Source organism: Mesocricetus auratus, unplaced genomic scaffold (genome assembly GCF_017639785.1).
Source record: "Mesocricetus auratus isolate SY011 unplaced genomic scaffold, BCM_Maur_2.0 Super-Scaffold_100008, whole genome shotgun sequence".
NCBI lineage: Eukaryota > Metazoa > Chordata > Mammalia > Rodentia > Cricetidae > Mesocricetus > Mesocricetus auratus.
The window spans coordinates 66,823,974-66,842,668 of NW_024429192.1; the positions used below are offsets into that span (position 1 = coordinate 66,823,974).

The window sequence follows — 18,695 nt, forward strand, 5'->3', positions numbered from 1 at the left end:
TATAGATAGATATGAGATATGAAATATAGATAGATAGTAGGTGGATGATTGACAATTTGATGATACATATGAAATAGATAGATGATAGATGTGGGATTGATAGATGAGAGATAGACTGTAGTTGGATGACAGATAGTAAATTAATGATATATAAATGATAGGTGATAGATAGATATGAGATATGAAATATAAATAGGTAAATATATAAAAGATAGATAGATAGATAGATAGATAGATAGATAGATAGATAGATAGAATCAAGTGATAACTGCTGTAGCCTTGCTCCAAATGTGTTCGATGACCTAGGATGGATGTGTGAAGTCGGTGTCATGAAGAAATTATGACTATCCAGATAGCCTGGGCTGTCTTTATTTACACAGTTTCAGTGGTTTTCACGAACAATTTTATAATCCGTTTTACTTCCTAAGTTTCTAAAAATGGTTACAATAATTACCAATTTGTTCCTCCCTCAACTTTCCCACCAGTAGCCATTACCTTTCTAATCTATATCTCTACTATTAGAAACACAAGCAGTCTTGTGAGCTACAAAGGAAGTTTTCTAACTAGGCACACCTACAGGTAAGAATAGTGTGCCCAGTTGGCAGCCCATCAGTTACAGCGTCATGTGGGGCAAGAGATAGTTTCGTCTCTTATGGTTAATATTTATGTCTGGTAAGGTCTGGGTTCTCGCAGTCAACTCACCAGACAAAACTGGATCAATCCATTCTACATTCTGTACTATTCAATCTCCTCTGGGGGATATACCAGGTTTTCTCTTTTATCCTATAAGCAACACAACTCGGAAACTTACTCTTAATAGTTAGCAATGTTTATCCCTTGTTCTCATGTCCTTCTCCCTTAACTTCTTGGGGTATTGGCACAGTTATCAGAAATAAGAGACCTGTGGGCTTTCTATGATTCTACTCCATTCCCTGTCTCTAGATTCATCTATTTATTCACATTTCTCCAAGACTTGTGTGGTTAAAATCATTCTTTACAGAACAGTTATACAAGTATGGAATATTAAGCTTCATCATGTGTGATTCATTCAGGTTAGCAGTACAGCTCCGTGTGGCACACAGGCAGTGTGGCACGGTGAGGGAGTGGCAGACTTCCTATCATTTACGTCAAGTGGCATGCGTCTTACCCCTCTGAACTTCCCTCTCATAGGCTTATAGTTCAATGAGGGCAAGTACGACTCTGTGGAATACTGAAAGCAAATTTGGAAAGTGCACACAGGGTTGTAAACTTCTCCTGATCATGTACCTTGATGCAGCAACAATAGAGAATGTGAAAGAGTAAAGTTTGGGGTCACAAATCAGAGAAATGACAGATTTTTTTCCAAATAGGGAAAGTTATTTTGGAAATAGAAAAACCGCTTTTTGTATCCAAGATTTTTACAAAATTTTGAAATTCAAATGTCATTTGTGGACCCTCACTGAGCCCAGCACAGGCCCTGCACCTGAGAACCTCAGAGGGATACTCCAAGGAGTCCTCCAGCTGGTAAACTTGGGTGTTTGCAAGGATCGCTGCCTCTGGCAGTCACTGTTGTCAAGATATTTCTTAACATTAAGATGGGTTTATGGTTTTTAGTTCTGTCTCCTCATACACAGAGTAAGTGACTCTCCTTGCTACGGGTCTTAGGGTACTTACCTAAGGTAGTCAAATGCCCCTCTTCCCTTCTCATAATGATGGAGCAGAATGGAGGGATATATGCTAGACACTGAATCTATGGTTGTGCACATGTATGCATGTGTTAGAATTAGAATAGTATTAAAAACAATATTAAAAACTAGGTGAAAGATGTTTTGAAACAAGGCAGGATGCTGCATGTCAAACTAAGATGGCTAGCATTTAAGTAGCACAGTCATAGTGATGGGGCTAGGCTGCAGAGAGATTATTCTGCTCATAGTACAGAGAAGAAACCTGCAGGACCAGTTCAGGGAGGTCCATTAGGGAAACACTGTAGAAGTTCAAATGAGAGCCAATGAGGACTAGAAATGTCAGAGAACACAAAGATGGGAACCATGCATCTTTAAGAACTGCCCAGGAGGGAATGTTAACTTGGACAGAAATCCAGTCTGAGGTGGAGGAAGAAGAGGAAGAGGAGAGAGAGAGAGAGTGAGAGAGAGAGAGAGAGAGAGAGAGAGAGAGAGAGAGAGAGAGAGAGAGAGAGAGAGAGAGAGAGAGAGACTAGAGATGATACAAGGGCTTTGGATTGGGGGTGACGGGAGGGCCAGCAGATGGAACATCTCCAAAAGGTTGTTACTTCTAGAAACTTTTATTTCATGGCCTCTTTGGAGCCCTTTCCAAGTAGTTCTCCACAGGGAGAATTGCTGCATTAACTGTGGGAGCTGGCAATGACAGAAGCAAAGGAAGTACTAATTACAGGCCAAGATAATTAACCAGCATTGGGATCAGCTGCACGTAACCTCAGCTCATCTGCTCCTGGAAATGGCCAAGGGAGGGAGCAAAGGAAAAGAGTGGGCGGGACCTTTTGCAAATGCTAAGGGAGCAGCTGAGCTCAGACCTCGACACTTGAGTTTGATGGGTTTGGCACTCTAGCTCTGGTGTCTGGAGCCCTTGGTGTGCCAAATGCACTGTAACCAGCAGGGCAGTTGTCCAAATGTCATTCATGCCTCTGGGCTGCTAATTACTGGGGTCTCCTATAGCCTTATTGCTGTACTCCATTAGGGTGACGTGCACAGGAAATGGATTGTCAGCCATTAGACCATCCAGGTTGACAAAGGTCAGGTCTTGCCTTCTGGGAGAAAAAGTCTGGGTACCAGCTTTCTAATCTGGTGCTCAGAGCAGGAAAAAGGATCAGGATTGGGAATGAGGAATAAATTCCTGTCCCAGCTCAGACATACAGTCTTGGACTTGCACATCATTTCGTTCACACAGCCTGCCATGGCTTCTCCCAGGTCATGAGGCTCAGATGATGTCAAATGCACAGAAGAGACTTGTAAATGGTGAGGACCTTAAGGAGTGACTGTGACCATCAATGTCATTTCATAACATGAGCATTTGGGTATACTGGACCATAAAGGAATAGCACGTGGCTCTAGTATCCTTGCTGCCACTGGTAGTTCTATGACCTCAGGCAAGTAGATGCCTCTGTGCCTTAGGCTCCTCATCTGACAACCAAGAAAGTCGGTCTAGAAGCACACATGAGACTTGCGCGTGAGGTTTCACAAAAATGCTAGGGATCCACCCTAGATGTGCTGGGATAAATCCTCAGGGAAATGAGACTTGTGTGGCCACAGAGAGCCATTGCGATGGAAGTCTAAGCCTTGCCACCTTGCTGCTCTGCACTGCACGCATGCTCACCAGGCACCTAGACACATGTATCTCTCTTCTCAAGACAAGGCTGACCAAAGCCCCGAGCACTGATCCTGCATCCTCAGCCTACAGCTCTCATCTCCAACATCATTAACCTGTGCCTAAACTGGTTGTGACTGTCAGTCTCCAACCTTTATCTCATCAGTGCCAAGATAGAAAGCTCACATTGTTCCCTGGGTGAGTTCTGGGTGGCCTTGTCCATTTCTGTTCTGCAAGTGTAGTCTTGCTGTTCTGAGTCTGTATCCAGGCTATGAGGAAACCTGGAGCTAAACGGTCATCCTGCTCTGGACCACATGTTGGATCACCCAAAATGAGCGGTGGAGCCCCCTCATCAGGCACCAAGTGGACAAAGAAGCCTACTCCAGCCTAGTGTACTTCCCTTCTAGGACCTATGTGGCCTGTTGGCAAAGCAAGCAGGTAGCATTTTCTGCCTGCAAACTGCCTCCCCAAGCCCTAGGTTCACTCTTCTCACCCATTTTTTCCTGACTTCCACCAAGCCAAGACTATTTTGACAGTTCTGCTTCGGCCTGTGATTTCACAGCCCCCTCCCAGATGAAAAGCCATAGCTAAAGCGGTTTCTATAGACCTCAGGGAAAAGCACTGGGCTTCTCTGCCCCCAATTTGTTGATTTGTGAAGTAGGAGTGACAATTTTTGCTTTGTAAAAGCATCGCCCGACTCCCACCCTCTCCCCCCCTCCGCTATTTCTTCATCTTTCTTATGTGTGTGCAGGGGGTGGGGTGGGAGGTATTATTTTGATTCCGTCTTGCTATATAGCCCATGCTGGTCTTGAATTCATTTTCTCCCTGAGTATTGAGCTCATAGGTGTGTCCCACCATGCACAGATGTTGGTGATGCTTAATATTGACCAAAGTTTTGTGGGATTGAAAGATGCCTAGGAGGTTGGCAAGGCACACTCCTGGGTGCATTTGTGAGGGCATTTTCAGGGGCTATTGTCATGCAGGGCAGCAACAGAGAGTCAACCTACTATGAAGGTAGACTGCATAAATCAGGCTGGACATCCAGACGGAACAATGGCAGAAGGGGTTCTCTCTCTCTCTCTCTCTCTCTCTCTCTCTCTCTCTCTCTCTCTCTCTCTCTCTCTCTCTCTCTCTCTCCCTCTCTCTCTCTCTGCCTGTCTCTGTGCCTCATCTCTCTCTGTCTCTCTCATCTCTCTCTGTGTGTATCTGTGTCTCTGTCTCTGTCTCTCTCTGTCTCTCTTCCTGTTCCCCTTTGCTTCCTGCTCTGTTATCCTGTCCTCCACAGCACCCCACCTCACCTCAGTCCCACAGCAATAGAGCCAGCCAACCAGGGACTGAAATCTTTGGAAGCATGAGCCAAAAGGGACCTCCCCTCTTTAAGTTGTTTTTCTCTCTTGCAGCAACAAGCAGCTAAGAGCACATCATTGGCCAACTGAACTTTCTCCACCAAGTCCTTCAGCCTCAGGTCTTAGATATTGCTTTATGGTATTTTCCCTTTCAACATTCCGCCACTACTGTTCTGGGTCTCATGGTCACCTGTACTTTTGGTCCGGCATCTCTTTACATATTAATAGTCATCATTATTGGCTTAAAGTCTTTCTCCAGATCATAAACCATACAAGGTGAGAAACTGCCTTGTCCATTACTGTCAAATTTCTACGCCTGCTATATTCGACCTACAATAGATACATGACTGCTGACAGTGAAATACAGGATTTCTCCAACACGCAGCAAGTTCAACAAACATTATTCTCTCCTTTCTGCTCTCAGAGAGCCCCAGTAAGCTGGTCCCAAAAGTAGAACCCTGCACAGGGCAGGACTCAACAAGTGCTGGAGGCCATGCTGGCCTCCTCTGGGCCCTATGACATCTCCAACCCAAGCAGAAACTGCAGCAACCAGAGTCTGGACCAGCGGTGGGAGCCCTGAAACTGCATCCAGAGACTGATGAGGATGGAGCTGGACCAGCGGTGGGAGCCCTGAAATCCTCAGGAGAGTTCTGCCAGGGTATCTTTTTAGTGGGTAATCTTTTTTAATGCTGAGGCCTGGCCATAGAGATTTCATTGAATGGTCTTGAATAAAGTCTGGGTTTGTTGTTTTAACATAACTCCTCTGGATATTCCCAGTGCGCAGGCCTGGATGGGAGCCATCAGTCTCCATTTTCAGAGCCAAAAGCTGAGGCCCTGGAGGGAAAAACATTAGCCCAGAGCGGGAGCTCGAATTGAGCAGACCTGCCTCTTCCCACAGCTCCCTCCACACACAGCAGCGTTAGATGCTCTTAATGGAGAGCAGAGGTGGCTTTCCCGGCATCAAACAAGGCTGGAGAGGGGGAGATCTAGTTCTCCCCACCCTGGAAGGTCTGTGATTAAAAGCCTGTTTATGGAAGAAGGGTGTAATTATGAGTGAATGAGTATAATTCCTTTACTGTGATGAATATTAATTAAAGGTAAACACAGCATCAGTATTCATTTGGGGTAAAAAATTAAAGCTAAAAGGCAGACTGCTTTTACTAGGGTTGTCGCTCACATTAGAGAGTAATGAATTGACAGGACCCCAGGAGCAAAATGTGGCTCTGTTTCCTCCAATCCTCTTGATTTGGAAGTTGGCCAGAAGGAAACTCTGCTGAAAGGCTGGCTGGCCTGCATCTGCTTGCCACACTTTGCCTCCATAGAGTCTAGGTTATAAAGACTCCTCAGGAACGTATGGGACCCTGTGGGGAAGCTGGCCTTCTCAGCCTTCCTAGAGGAGAGGAAGACGCCAAAGAGGCCCAGTGGCCTGTCCTGTTGTTCTACACTAATCCCAGGGAGAGGGCAAAAGGACAGGCATTCCCAAGGCCCGGGAAAGAATAAAAGTGCCTCAGCTTGAGAAGGTTTCAACGATGCAGCCTGCAAGCCTCAACCCAATCTTCCTGACTCAAAACCTTTGGAGCTGAACCGAGGAACAGGCTCCCTAACAAGCTCTCGTTCTGACTTCTCTTCCAGCTCCAGACCTTTGGCTGAGATACTCAGTCTCTGTCCTGCCTAGCCTTCTGTGTCAGTTTGACACAACTTAGAGTCAACTGAGAAGGCAGACCTTACCTGAGGAGCTGCTGAGATCAGACTGGCTCGCGGACATGACTGCAGGAGATCGTTAACTCACCTAAGAGAGCCCTGCCTGCTACGGGCAGCACCATTTCCTAGGCAGGAAGTCCTGGGCTGTTTGGGAAAGTCAGCTAGCTATGACCCTGTGAGAGAGGCAGCAAATAGTGCTGGTTCATGGCTTCTGTTTAGAGTTCCTGCTTGAATTCCGGCCCAGACTTCCCTCAGTGACGGACTATGAGCTGAAAGTAGAAGACAAATAAACCACTTTGCTCCCATAAGCCGTTTTTGGTCAGAGTGTTTTATTACAGCAGCAGAGACGACACTTGACAGGGTCTCAGGTGAGTCGTCCTTTGACTTATCCGTCCACTTGATAAATGTTTATCTTTATGCACTGGCACTGTGGTAGCCTTGAGTGAAAACCAGGGGCATGCCCTCTAGTTTGCTGTGGTTCATCTAGAGAAACTAACATGAAGGAAATGGACTTGTATTACCCTGTGAAGGTGGCTACGAAGAGGGAGGACAGCAATATGGGGAGGACAGCAGGGAGCCTCACTTTAAATGTAATTCAAGATGGCTTCACAGAGGATAATGAACAGAGAAATCGGTGGTTGGCACCTTCTGCCAGCAGTGCAGGGGCGGAACCTTGGAGGACAACGCTATTCATGCAGGTCCCGTGTGGTACACTGGAAAAGGAAGCCATGTGATTTAATGTACCGGTTGTTGTTGTTGATGTTGTTGTTGTTGTTTTTCGAGGCAGGGTTTCTCTGTGTAGCTTTGGAGCCTGTCCTGGAACTCGCTCTACAGACCTGGCTTCAAACTCAGGGAGATCCGCCAGCCTCTGCCTCTGCAGTGCTTGGACTAAAGGCGCGCGCCACCAGCGCCAGGCTTAATTTACCTTTCTGAGATAGGTCCCGCAGAATCAGTTCCTCTCTAGTAGGGCCCTTGGTTGGCTCCATAACAACTGCTGAGAGGAGGGCCGCTGGGGGAGCGGAGCCTGCTCTTGCCCCCTCAGCCCTGTCGTAAGGTAGCCATCTCCCCTGAGCTCCCGTCCTCTCTCCTCCTGCTGGACAGTTTTTAAAATGGGATGTGAGAGTCCAGTCCGCAAAGAGTGACTGCTGATTAATTTGGACTGAGGCCTGGGAGTCGAGAGCCTTTCTTACTCTGGATTAGGCAGTCAGTGGGCTGGATTAGAAAGCTGTCACAGGGTTCGTCACCCAGACGACTGGAATCTCAGCATCCAGAAGCCTTAGGCAGGACGACTGCCACAAGCTTAAGGCCAGACTGGACTACATAATGAGTTTAGGGTCAGCCAGGGATATGTAGGGAAAGCCTGTCTCTAAAAAATGTAAACAGGAGTTACCCAGCAATTTAGGTTTCAGCTAGCATGTATTTGGTTTCCTTTTAACAGGGTCTTTTCTGTGTTGTGCACATTTTGTAGATTTCCTCCCACACTCCAAACACAATTAACACTGCAGTGGCCCAGATCGTGTACTAAATTATTTTCATAGATCCTAAAATTACTCTTAATCTGTTTTATTGCTATGTTTTTTTAAACATTAGTGTGACTTCCAAAGGTCTAATATGTTGGGGAGAAAATCAATAACTAAAATAAATACCTTGAATCACAGTCCCTCAAAAACAAAATATGCAATACTACTTTAAATAATTAAAAAGACCCAAAAGGTTTAAATAATCTACACATTCTCAAACTTAAAGTCATAATTGAGTTGAAATTTAAAAAACACACTTTTAGTTGCTAAAGGATGATACTGGTAGAGTTAACACAAGGTGGGGGTCATTACACGACTCTGAAAGGACGCTAACAGAGACAACTCAGGGATCCCAGATGCATGGGTGTGGACACTCAGAGACCACTCAGCTGTTCCCCTCACACTGTCCCTTGAGGCTAGAATCCTTCTCTCTCAGGCCTTCCCGTCTCCAGGTGTTATTTCCCCAAACAAAGAGTTCCTCTAAACCATCCAACATGCTCCCTGCCATGAATCCAGCCTGACTTATTTTCCTCCCCACAGAGAGGGGGACAAGAATACTGCCCCATTCTAAGATTGGCCCTGTCTTAGTCTCCGACCACAACACTCCTATTTTTTCAAGCTTCTTTGGACAAATTGTCAATAGCAGATGACAAGCTTTGCAAATTGTAATGCCAAACAATGCCTGACAAGAAAACTGGGTTTGTTTTCTGAAAGAAACGAGGAAAAGTTCAAGTGATGGAGGAAACCACTGGAGAGATAAAAACAAAAGCAACCAAGCTATATCTCACTGCCTGCTCCTTGCAGCTCTGGGGTGTGTGACTGTGTGTACTTGCGTGCGTGCGTGCGTGCGTGCGTGCGTGCATGTGTGTGTGTGTGTGTGCGCGCGCGCGCGTGCGTGTGTATGGGCAGGCATGGGACACACATGCCACAGCGCACATGTGGAGTTCAGAGGACAAAATTCGAGAATCTGTTCTCTCCTTCCACTGTGTGGGCCCCAGGATTGCAATTGAGCTTAGGTCACCAGGCTTGGCAGCAAAACCGTTACTCACTGAAGCACCTCGCTGGCCCCAGCTTCAGGTTTGTTGCTGAGTGTTTTCCCCATTGATAATAACCAGAAGGTCAGTCTTCGGCTGCCCATGTCCTTCAGAGCAGTCACTTGGGTCTCAGATCTACCTACCATTGTTCTAGATTTCACCATAAGCTTTTGGTGGTTGTTTTTGTTTGTTTTGTTTTGTTTCATTTTTCAATTCAGGAAAGTTTCTGATGATTTTCCATTTTATTCCTGTTTCATTTTGACAACTTCGGAAGCGTTGGTAATTAGCATTGCTGTATAGAGCTCATAAGATTGAAATGCACTGGTTTTGACCCTACATTCCAGTGACACTGTGGGTTAGTTCAGAATGGAAGCTTTTATTCCATTGTCTTTGGTCTCCATTACCAACCAACAGAAGCCTGGGACTCATTGTTGTTACAGTCTTCCAGAAGTTTTCTTTCCAGACACTTTTAAATTGTTTTCCTAAGGTTTTACTAAAACATGCCTAGTGTTGAGTGTGTGTGTGTGTGTGTGTGTGTGTGTGTGTGCGTGCACATGCATGCATGTGCTGCTGTGAGCACACATGAGTGCCTCCCCTTTTAGTCTAAGAACTCCAGGCTAGATTATTCTCTTATATTTTGTCTTTTTTCTCTCTCATTCATTTTGTCTGTTTTCTTAATGATTGCTGTCCAGTCTGATTTATCTTGGGTCCTGGGCGTCTCCTTCAAAAAAGTGAGAAATCCATGCAAATATAATAGCTAGGACTAGTGAAAATGCAAAGGACACATGACAAGGGAGCTGTGGCTTGGCTGTGGCTCAGCTGTGGCTGGGGCGTGGAACCAGCTCTCTTTCCTGGTGTTCCAAGGAGGAGGAGTTGCTTGCTAGGTTGGCTACAGATGGTTTTCTGCTGGCAAACTCCCATTTGTCAGATAAAAGCATGCACTTTCTGTGTAACCATAAATCTCATATCTAAAGTCTCAGGCATATGTATGTCAGTCACATAAAGGCGTGCGACAGTAGGCTGGGGTTTTCCCAGAAGGTCACTCTGGGGACACAGTTGTCTTGTGTCAGTTTTGCGATTGCTTCCTCTAGTTCCAGACTGTGTTTGACCACAAACTAATCACAAAAGTTTTTTCTCCAGTCTACACTGCAGTCCATTTACTGATTTCCTTTTTAACTAGCTTTCCCTACCTCATTTCTAGGATTTTTAACTGAAATGCTTTTGATTGAAATTATTTCAAGGATACAAATATCAATTATGTGTTGTTCATCTCAATAAATGCTGTGAACTCCTGCCCCCACTTTCTGTTTTTGTTGTTGATTTTTGTTTGTTTTTTAAAAGGTCTTTCTAATATGCAGCCCTGGATATCCTTGGACTTACTATGTAGACAAGGCTGGGCTTGAACTCAGAGAGAGCCACCTGCCTCTGCCCCCTGTGTGCTGGGATTGACCATGCCTGACTGCTGTATAATCTATTTCCTCTATATTTACTATTCCTTTGAATTTTGGCACTGAGTTAGAATGGGGTTGGAGGTTATTTGTTATAATTCCTTCATCTTGGTGTTTTAAGGTTAGTCAATACATTCATATTTTAACATTAATATGGGTTCTTGCACATGGGCACAGTGGTACACACCTATAATTTTAGTACTCAAGAGATAGAACTGGGAGGAGTGTGAGTTTCAGGTTAGCCCGAGCTATATAATTAGTTCCATCCCAGAGCTACATAGTGAGATTATTGTCTAAAATAAGTAAATAAAGTCAAATAACTGAACAAAACCCCCAACATACTCTATGTAGAAGCTGTGAAAAGAACAGAAAAGATAAAATGATACACTGAAGAAAATATCTAAAAGCCCACAAGACAGAGGCAATTAACAATACCAGTTCCAGACTCCATTCTAAATGGGATGTCTTCATCAAATGCCTTCCCTTAAGTCTCAGGGACCTGTGCAGAAGAGACGGTGGAAAGATTGTAAGAGTCAGAAGTGGTGGGTGACTCCAAGGAATCTGTGTCTCCCAGATACAACAGGACTGATGCAATGCGAACTCACAGACAGCACAAACAAGACCTGACCAGGTTCAAGCCAGAGGAATCTCAGCATTGAGAGGCAGAAGTGGACACAGGCTCCGTCCAAAGCTGAGAAAGTATCTGCAATTGATACTCACCGGCAAAGAGAAAATCAGTTTCCTCCAGTGTAGTCTCACTGGGTATATAAACCACACCACAGGGCAGGCCCCATGCCCAGGAGTAGTTGGCCAACACAAAACAAACTCAGTAGTATTTTTTGTAGACTTTTCCCCTCACTTTGCTTTGAACATTTTTGTTTGTTTGTTTTATGGGTCTTTTGAGTATTTATTTTGATTTTCATCTTTATGATTTTGTAGGGAAATTTGTATTTGTGTGTTTCTTGGTTTTGTTTTGTTTGTTTTCTTTAAAGAGAGAGAGAAAAAAACAAAGTAGGAGGGTAAAGAGTGGGGAGGATCTGGGAGGAATTGGGTAGGGGAAACATAATCAAAATACATACTATGAAAATGTTTTTTTTTCATTAAAAAAAGTTTAAAAAGAAAGGACTATAAAAATATTCACTTTATTACTTAGGAACTGAAGCTGAGGAAGGAGAAATGGTGAGTCACCAAGTGACCAGCAAGCCAATCACCCCTCCTCTACACAGATCCTATATTCGCTGAAAAAGAAAACCACGTTTTATTCAGTCTATTGAAGAAACATACTATTGGCTGTAAACTCACATGTAGGCATATACATGTACACACTACACACCAAGAAAATGGAAAATGAAAAACCAGTGTAGAAGGCATGTAAGTGGTCACTTAACTGTGTGATCACTGATTGGATGCATCCTATGGGATCTTAGATCAACGCTGCCAGCAGTCCTGAACTTGACTTAGTCAATGTACAGCTCCCCTTCAAGTAGCCAGGTCTAAGATAGAGGAGAACACTGTGTCTAAAGGGAAGACCTTTACAATATGAAAAAAGAATCGGATCCAACACTGGAGATTTAAATTGGAAGGTCAAGCCTACAGCTAAGCAATAGTTGGGCTCGTTTCTTCAGGATTCCAAGCATGTCCTGAAAATGTCTTGTCTTGAAATTAGAAATAGGAACAGTTGACATGGGAAACTAGTTATGGACACATAGTGAACGATGAAAATGAAAGAAGTATTTAGTAAAACACTAGATATTTTTAAGAGAAGAAACAAGGAGGATGAGATGTAGGTAAAACAGAAAAGACCCACAGGGGTCCTGGGATATCCTAGGGGATAGGACTGAGTGACTTGTGGAATCACAGGAAGTTAGTGTGGGATGGTCTTCTAACTCTGCTCCAATGTCTGTCCTTCTGCTTCTGTCCTTTGTCTCTCTCACAGCTTCTGGTTCTGTATCTCTGTCACAGTAAGCCAAAAGCATGCATGCTGAGCCACAATGCCTAAGACTTGGCTGCTGGCTCTGAACCTCAGCAAACACTTCCTTTCTCCATGTACCAGCTTTGTCTATAAAACTAGAGTAACTGCAAGATTCCCCACATAGGCACTTCTCGTCCCTCTTACCGACTTTATTTCTGAGCTATCATCATGATTTTATTATATGCATTCCCAACCCCTTGTCTCTGCCTCCCAGGGACTGCATTCGCCTTGTGAGAATCCAGATCTCTTTGATCACGATTCTCCTGCCTCTATGCTGCTGAGTGGGGCTTGGAAACAACTTACTATCTGAGGCAATTCGAATGAAAAATGTTTCATGTAGACCTACATGCTTGAACCTTTGGCCCACTGCTGACACTGCTTTCTGGTAGGGTTATGAACGTTTAGGAGGTGCAGCCTTGATAGAGAAAATGGGTCTCTGGGATCAGCTTTGAGAGTTTACAGCTTTGCCCTGTTTCCAGCCCAGCCTCCCCACTCCTACCCCCGCTTTCCATGTGCAGTTGAGTGAGATATGATTGCTTAGTTAGCTTCTTGCTTCTGGCTTCTGTTGCTATGCCTCCCCCACCATGATGGACTCTCCCCCTGGAACCGTAAGCCAAAGCAGATTCTTCCTTCTGCAAGTTGCTTTGGGTGATGGTGTTTGGTACAGTAATAGGAGAGTAACTAATACAGCATCACTTGTTCTTCTACATTATGAGGCCAAGGGTCATGGGTATGGCCTCCAGGCTGCCTGGCTGCCATATTGCAGTTCCTTAGCTTGCTTACCCTCTTTGTCAGTAGAAACAATTTCACAGCTTCCCTCTCTCTGCCTGCCATTACTCACACCTTTCGCTAAGGACCTTGCTTTTCATAGTTCGGAGAAAATTGAAGCAATCAAAAGAGTATTTTCAGGTCCTCTCACAATATGCCCATAAACCTGCCGCATTTTCAAACAAAGGCTCTGCCTTGCCCTCTGTTGCTAATGATAGACTGTCCACTTCTTATCTAAAGCTGTTCCAGGAGGGAAACATATTTACAGATAGGCACCTGGGAGAAAGGCATAAGAAGATGAAGGCTTGGACCGCAAGGATGAGCCTAAAAGTCAAGGTACATGAAAGACTGCCAGCAAACCACCAGAAGCTGCGGAGAAGCACAGTTCTGCTCACAGCTCTGGGAGAAACCAGCCCTGCCCATGGCTTGACCTGGACCTCTGGCCTCTGGACTTTCACATTCAAGCCACTCTGCTTGCCGCTTTTGTTAGGACGGCTTAGCAGGCTTCTACAAAGCTAACGCTTCAGTCACTAGAAGAGGCTAACTCTCAAAGCTCACATCACATCACTATTCCTGTCCTCTCAACACAGCACTCTCCCTTCCTACAGTGCAGGGCTGCCCCTCGCTGTGGCCCTCATCAGCATCCACACAGGTCGCTGTTTGTCCATCACATAACTTTTAACTCTCATTCATCCCTCTTCCTGCCCTGGACTTCCTCTTTTCTCTGCAACATTTGATTCTTGTCTCCAGTTCCTCTCCTACTTGCCCTTAACTTTACAAAATGAGCTTTGCCTATTGTTGCTCAACATAAAGGGTCCTACACAAGATCACCCATGATCTTCATGATCTTCAGGTCTCAGCCTGGCTCCTACCTGAGCCTCTAGGGACATTCACTGCAGCAGTTCACTGCTTCCTCCTTGGTTTCTGATGGCCCCCCTTGGCTTTCTCTGACTGATTCTGTTGTCCATGGGGTGGCAGCGTATCTTTTCTAAGACTGTGATTTTTGAAATCCCAGGGTCTTGAGCTTGGTCCTTGGTTCCTATATATTTTCTTAGTGTGTTCAGCCAGGCTCAAGGTTTGTTCTATCATCCTCGTATCTAAGACTGTCCTCGCATGGTCTATGACCCTTGTGATTCGATGTCCCCAAAGAAACTCCCATTTTCCTCCAAAAGTCTGCTCACCAACATTCTCCAACTCAGTAAAGGCAACTGCAGAATCTGGTATCATTTTAAATTCTGCTTTCCCTACTGCCTCGGACTCTTTAAATGAAGGAGCCCCGGTGAAGCTACATTTAAAATACCTTTGCAATCTTTCTCGCCCTCTGTACCAAGCTACCATTACAGTCGCCTCCTAACCGTGTCCCTTCTCTTCTCTGGCACCTTGCAATCTGCCCTCGGCACAGCAGTCAGAGATCATGTAAAACACAAGTTGCTGTGTTCTCAGGTCCCTCTCAGCAGCCTCTAGCAGCCTCTTTCTTGTTCCTTCTTGGTTCAGAGAGAAAGCTTAGACTTAGAGAGCTCCTCAGCATGCCCTCCCCTGCCTCTAACCCTTATGTCTCTCACTCCCTTCTCCCTCCCTCCAGCCACTATGCCTCTTCACCCTCCTAGAGCATCCAGGTTGTTCCCAGAGCCCGCTGCTCCCAACACTATGCCACAGGTGTCTCCTGAGGACTGCCCCTCACCTCCTCTCAAATATTTTTTTCAATAAAGGTTTACAGGGACCAACCAGCACTGCAGCCTCTGCTCACAGTCACTTCTTTGTCCCCCCAGTCACCACCCAGCAATACACTTGTTCATTTACTCTGCTTACCATTCATTTCCTGTCTCTATGAGCCAGAGTCAAGGTCTGGGCTTTCGGTCTTGTTTGTCTGAGGATGAAATAAGTACTTCACACACACACACACACACACACACACACACACACACACACACACACACACGCACACGCACACACACACACACAGGAGAGAGAGACAGAGACATAAACAGAAACAGAGACAGAGAAGAGGTGAATGGCTGTAAAAAAAAAAAGATTGAGAAAATGTCTCATCAACCGAGCAATAATCACCACTATTAACCAAATGGCTAGTAATCATAAACCACCATGACCATCACCTCCATCCCTCCAATCAAGCTTTGCAATGCAAATATCTAGGAACTGGGCTAGCAGAGCACTGCTTGAGGGGAGGCCAGGGGTAAAGGAGAACAGCAGGGGACACTGCAATTTAATGAACCTCAGTCAAGACTCATTTATTTCCAGTTGACTTTGCAGAGGCTCTTTGAGTTTTCGCCCAATTGCTCTCCTGTGCCAGCCTTGGATGGATCCCTTGAACCAACTCTGGCAGGGCTCTGTTGAAATCACTGCTCTGTGCTGCTAGGGAGAACCATGGGCCTAATTCAGCCAGCAGGAAATAAAAATTAATAACCTCAGAGAAACCTCAGCCTGGTTTTGCTATTGCCTCATTTCTAGGGTTTTTCAGTCATTAAGACCATATAAGAAAATTAATCCCAAAACTAAGAGCTGGTAGTGGTTATCACTTTTGAACAAGGACAGACAGGCTCAGGTTTCCAATGATGGGCAGAGGACACAAATCATTTTTAATATTTTTGCGTGGAAAATTGGCCTAACGATACTGCTGTTTTACATAATGTTGCTGTCTGTAATTTTGAATTGGGTGTAGGGATCAAGGATAAAAATGAGGACTAAGAAACAATGGCAGTCACCCCAGAGGGAGATGTGACAGTGGGGGAAGGAAATGGGCGAATTCCAGAATCACCTTGAAGTAGAGTACCTTGGGATTTTCTGGTTTGAGAGAAACATAGTGTTCATGCACAACAATCCAGTCTGGGACTGAGCCCCTGGGAGAACAGGACGACAGTATGGCACTTATATTAGAAGGAAAAGGCATCCACCTGACATTGGGACCTTGTTGGTGTCTGGCACTTGTGTGGATGTGTCCATACAGGCTATCTTAAATTGTTTTGTACACAAGTCTGTCCATTTTTACTCTATGTCCTTTACTCCATTGTTCTGGGAACAAGAAAGGATCCAACCTCAGAGTCCTTAACCACTAAGTCCTTCCTGCCTTGCTTGTTGGCTGTCTTCAAAATACAAGACTTTTCCGAACAATTCTTGCAGAACAAAATTGTCCAAATCAGCGCCCCTGCACCCCAACCCCACAGCTACCTTCTGAGTGAACACCAACCCTTGCCCTGAAGAGCTCGTCTGAAGTTCTTAGTATCCACATCATGGCCCACAGCAGACGCAAGGAGACACTTCAGTAATTGAAAGCATTTAAGAAAAGACTGGACAATGTCTTACACTTCTAAACACTTGGGGTATGAGTGGATCTCTTTGGGAAGGAGGATTCCCGACACTCAGCAGTGGCCTGTCACTTAGACTTGCCCAGAAGAGGCCACTTGGTAAAAAGAAAAGGGGTCAAGAATAGACACTATGAATTTGGGGTCTCCAAGAGCCTGTTACCATTTTTTTTTTTTTTGGTTTTTCGAGACAGGGTTTCTCTGTATTGTTTTGGAGGCTGTCCTGGAACTCACTCTGTAGACCAGGCTGGCCTCGAACTCACAGAGATCCACCTGCCTCTGCCTCCCGAGTGCTGGGATTAAAGGCATGCGCCACCAACGCCCGGCTGAGCCTGTTACCATTTTAAATTCATTTTATATCTGCAACCAATGGTGATTGGGAGTTCAGGAGTGAATAGAGCAGCATGATCCAAAGGAAACTTCATCTAGGTTGTCTGGGGACCTCTGGGACCCAGAACACTGTAGGAATAAGTGCACACAGTATGGCAACATGGCTGACATCAGGGCCCATGAAGCTTCAGATAGTCCAGTGATGGCCAGGGACATAGACGGGGACTCTGTACATCATCTCCTTCCCATTTACTTTCTAAAAAGAACAGAATTCACATTTAAGCTAGAAATGTTGGTGACGTAGGAATATCTGTGAGTTTGTCAGGCCATTGGGCATCAATGGAATCACTAAGGACAGCTGTGTCTGAACCCAGGCAACCACCTGCCTCTCAGAACAAGAGCCATTAGGTCTGTGTCTGGCACCATCAAGGAAAGAAGAGGGGACTGAGCAATGGGAGAAGCTACCATTTTCTAGAGGCCTCACTGGGGACCCTGGCCATCCTTTCTTGAAAGCAGCAGGTGAAACAGCTCAGGAAAAGTGTGTACTCTTAGGGAATCACACCAGTCATTCTTGATATTTGAGAAGTATCTGAACCTCGGGATGTTCTTTATGTAAAAGGAGTAGCTACTATCTATAGGGAGCCCTGGTGTGAGAATGAGAGACACTGGCCAGGTAGACAGCCCATGCAGGGAAACAGCCCCTTACGGAATCTAGAGACTTCTTTGTCCAGTTTTGGATTGATGGGGCTGGCACAAGTCTTTGTGGACAAGTCACACCACATCTCTGCATCTCGGTCTCTTCATCTATAAATGGCAAGCTGATTTTCTGAGACTCCTAATTCCAAGGTCACTGCTAGTTCCTTTGTCCGATGCTGATTCTGACTTTGGGATGCACAGAGCCCCTCAGCATGCATGTATGGAGCAGCTACATGAGGCAGAGAGAAGCTGGCACCGTGCTTGGGGCTTCCTGGCACAGGGAGAAGTTTACAAGGCCGAGCATCAGATGGGAAGATGACAAGAAGCTGTGTCTTTCCTGTGTGGCCTGGGCACAGTCCCATTAGGCAGGTACTGGCTGGAGACTGGGAGTCTTTAGCCTCTACTGCAGCACAGCTCCAAACCTCAGCATTTTCTCAGGACTGGAGTGTACCTGGGAAAGCTCAGATCCAGTCAGTAGCCTGCTGGGTACCACCAACACAATGGTGGGAGTCTTCACGTCCACAGCTTCCCTTAGTAGAGTCTAGTCTCACCACAAATTAGGAAGCTGCTGTGGCGTGTGGCTATCGCATATTGTGACTGACAGACATTAGATATTTAAGGCTGGGAGAAACCATCTGTGCCTATAGAGTGTGTCTCCGGAGAGGCTAAAAGAGAATTCTGGATGGGAAGGTCTGTGACAGTCACCAGATTGCCATGGGGGAGTCTCAGTCCCAGACTTATAATGGTCTAGAGTTCCCTCTCCTTGCCCTACATTTGCTCAGAGCCCCAGAAAGAGGGAGCAAATGTCTGCAAACAACCCATGAAATTCCCAGCCATCTATACCCCTCCTCTAGAATGGGGTAGGCGAGAGATCCTGGGACACCGGGACAAGACAAATCACTTCCTTGTCTGTGTCTGGGATATGGAGTCTGAGCCAAAGATGCTGGGACAAGTACTGAGACAACCTTTGAATGCTTTGAGACTAGTGGAAGGGGTTGACTTTTTAAAATGTGTATATTCAAAGACAACTAATGAATACTTCTATTGCATCCTCCAAAATGAGTGTTTTCTCCAGATCTCAGAATTGCCTTCTTTTGAGATTAGATTTTGACACTTTGGCATTTAGGATGAGGATTCCGTAGTAGACAAGCCCTGTTTGTGCTGAAGGCAGTCCTCTAGTGTCCCCTGGTGGCTAGTACTTGTTACTGCACCTTTCACAACCCAATTTGCACCAAGTTC

General features: G+C 45.4%; 1 long non-coding RNA gene across 1 annotated transcript in view; it reads right to left on the reverse strand.

Moving 5' to 3' along the window:
* Positions 1-10,714: 10,714 nt before the first annotated feature.
* LOC106021249 overlaps positions 10,715-18,695 on the reverse strand; it is a 41,035-nt gene continuing 33,054 nt past the window's right edge. Inside the window, exon 4 of the long non-coding RNA XR_005878990.1 lies at positions 10,715-10,869. This is a non-coding gene — a long non-coding RNA (uncharacterized LOC106021249). The remainder of the gene's footprint in view (positions 10,870-18,695) is intronic.